General features: G+C 41.3%; 1 long non-coding RNA gene across 1 annotated transcript; it reads right to left on the bottom strand.

The window, feature by feature from the left end:
• Window positions 1-212: 212 nt before the first annotated feature.
• On the bottom strand, window positions 213-2,324 carry LOC127382491 (uncharacterized). Its single transcript, XR_007888969.1, has 4 exons — window positions 2,260-2,324; window positions 1,217-1,295; window positions 757-1,011; window positions 213-667 (listed from the first exon to the last, which is right to left on the bottom strand). It is a non-coding gene; the product is annotated as an uncharacterized LOC127382491 (long non-coding RNA).
• Window positions 2,325-3,183: the final 859 nt, after the last annotated feature.

Raw genomic sequence — 3,183 nt, 5'->3', positions numbered from 1 at the left:
CTGGTAGAAATTGTTATTCAGATACCTTAGTTTCTTATTCTTTTATTTGGACCAGATTTCTGCCTGTCTTTCCCAAGATGAACTGTAAGCTTGAAGTCAGAACATCCTCCTTTATAATATAAATATAATATATTCTTACAAATAGTAGTTGTTCCACTGTTTCTCAGTAGTACTGGAGAATCAGGGACACAAAGAGCTAGCAGAATGTCAGATTAGGGAACACATGAGCTACAAGCCCATGAAGTACAAAAGCATGTTAAAATAAAAACTCATAGTCTTTAGAGGAATATTTGGAAAAAAATTTTGAAGGATGGACACTGAGGGAAAAATGATAATTCTGGAAATCAACAGGAACATTCGGGCATGTAAGCAAGAAAGAGCACATGAAAAATAAGTAGGCAAGATAAACTGAGAGAAAACTGAGCAAGTGATATCATGTTGGGTGATTCCTTAAAGAAGTGATTTGAGAGACGAAAACAATTTCCACTAGTGTGTGCCTTAAATCCATGGGTTCTCAGTGACCTCCATTGATGTAAATGAGGACAGAATTTTGTTGCTAAATATGGATGTCCTTCAAGGAATTTTTGAGATGTAGGTCTCAGGATCAGATACTTCACTATTCATATGGCTGCTAGCAGGTTCCCATCTCCATCTGCAGCACAGGAACCTATGGGGCACACAACCATTGGCATGAATCTCCCAATGCTCAGGTGTAAGTAGAAACCAGCAGAAATCTGACAAAGCTGTGGGCCTTACCACTGCAAAGCACAGGTCCTGGCTTTGGGGTGGGTGGCTCAACATCTTCCGGCTCCTTTTTTCATATGCTTAGGCAATGCTTTTAAAAACTCTCATGATGTGCTGGGTCAAGAGGGAAGGACCTGAAGGTTCTTGGGCTTTATGATCAAAAGTCCTCCAGATGCTGTTGGAAGAACATCTTTAGTCTAGGTTCTGGGCTCTGCTTGTCTTTGCATTTCAGCTGGGGATTCTTACCTTGGCTGAAAACTCTGAATACTGAGAGAGAGAAGAAATTTGCAGTCAAGAGAGACGCACCCTTCTGGCTGAACAACTTCTGAAAGCAAGATCAGCTGTACTCCACCAGTGAGGTTTCTCCACATAAAATACAAGGAAATCATCCTTCTGTGACTTAACTTATTCTGCCCATACTAGAGGCTTGTGCCTGCCCCTCACACTCGGCAAGCAGTTGGTCAAATGTTACCTGGTAAATTCCAAACAACCCCAACGCAAGAGTCGTAGCCAGGCCTTGCTTCCCAACTTTTACTTTCCATGACGATTTTCTGCCTGAATACATATAAAAGGAAGCAAATGGGAATTCAAATTCTGTGACAACTAATTATAGTTTTTTCTGCTTCAGTAACCTTATTGATTACGGAAAAGACTGATTAAATGTATGCTTCATATTTTTTTCCAAACACTTTCAATAAATCCCCTTTATGTGCAGCAACACAAATAAATAAATAAATAAGTAAAGTGTGTCTTCCTGACAGCTGGCTGTAGAGTAAACTTAGAGCACCTGCTTTCTTCTCTTTTGTTCATTTTTTACTGCTAGATGAATAACACTTAACACTAAATAAAGAAGGAGGGTGACCATGGCTACTGAAAAAGATTCAAAGGCAGTCTGCGCATTGCTTGTAAAGAACTGAAGGCAAACATGTAGTGTACAGCAGACAACAATATTCCTGCACAATAATCTAGCAGTAATTCACATTGTGTTTTAAGTGTTAGATTCTCATGAAAGCCACTGAATAATCTAAGGCAACTCTACTCTGTCAGGTGCCACACATTTCTTTGGCAAATTTAACTGATAACGCATTTAAAGGTGCCGGCAGGACAGGCAGTGTCCTTGAAAGCTGGCAGAAGGGGACAAGAGCAACTTTCCCTTATTTTGGCCTCATCTGTAGGAGGGTTTGGAGAGAAAAAAACCCACAACAAACAACCTTCTTGAGGTCTTGATTATTTTGTTTGTAAATAACCATCTGCTTCTTTCTGATCAAGAGCCAGCATAGTAAGGTATGACCCCAGGGAAAGCTGTGATTGATACTCCGCCACCTCTGTTAGCGGGGGTGCCGCACAAAAGATAGCGTCAGGCTCACCAGTGGCCCATGATGAAAAAGAATACACTTTCTTTAAAAATGTAAATGGTCTGATGTTATAAAGGGATGCAGGTGGCATAGGGGAAAAGCCCAGCCATCAAACACCTCATTTCTGTCATACCTACCTACCCTCCCCTCTGCGGCTCACTTGCCTGTCCAGCTGCTGATCTTCACTCCGAGAGGGAGGCTGCACCAGTGGGGCTGGGCACGGCAGGCGCAGCATTGCCCCACCAGGAGCACCGGCCACTGGAGTCATGTCTTTGTCACTGGCTCACTGTGGACTTAGAGCATGACCTTGGGCAAGTCCCCTAAGCTCTTTGTGCGTCAGTTTATCTACTGGTGAACTAGATATAATACCTTTACTGGGGATTATGGCAATTAAATGTGGTTTGTAAAGCACAATGAGATCCTCCGTGCCACAGAAATTAATATTCTGGTTAGGAGTTTCCTGCATTGATCAATCACAGCAAACCTGTGAGAGCAGCTACTAAGTTCCTTCCTGTGCTGTCTTCCTCATTTCCAAGGGCTTTGGGGACCTGTCCTGGGAAGCAGGAGCTCCTAAGAGATTTTAAGGAGCTTTTTTACAGAACAAAATAGTCTGAATTGCTGTTGTTCTGTCATTGTGGCAGTCTTTGTGAATACCATAATTAAAAAAAAAAAATTAAAAAAATCATCTGCTAAGAACTGTTTCTGCCTGTTCAACATATGTAAAATCAGCTGCTGAAAATTGTTTCTGGCCATTCAGTGGTTGCATCCTTCTGTGTAACCCAGTATTCACACCAGCAGAGCACTAGTTGTTACCAGGCAGAAACTAGTGGAGAAACTGTTCAATGAATTGAAGAAAAAGAGGGGGGAAATAGGTTATCAAGCCCTCTGGTGCTTGGTGAATTTTTTTACTTGGTTATGTGCTTTTAGTGGAAAGGTTCCAAAACATGCAACCAGGAAAAAGAAAAAGAAAAAAAAAAAAAAAAAGAAAGAGAAAAGAAAAAACGGAGGGGAAAAATTCCCAGGCAAAATAACTAGAGGTAAATTCAGTGTTTTTCCACTCCAGTGACTGCAACCTTTGCTTTTA

The sequence above is a fragment of the Apus apus genome, chromosome 3 (assembly GCF_020740795.1).
Source record: "Apus apus isolate bApuApu2 chromosome 3, bApuApu2.pri.cur, whole genome shotgun sequence".
Lineage (NCBI taxonomy): Eukaryota > Metazoa > Chordata > Aves > Apodiformes > Apodidae > Apus > Apus apus.
The sequence above is the reverse complement of the archived record's forward strand: the minus strand, read 5'-3'. Positions and strand labels throughout refer to the sequence as shown.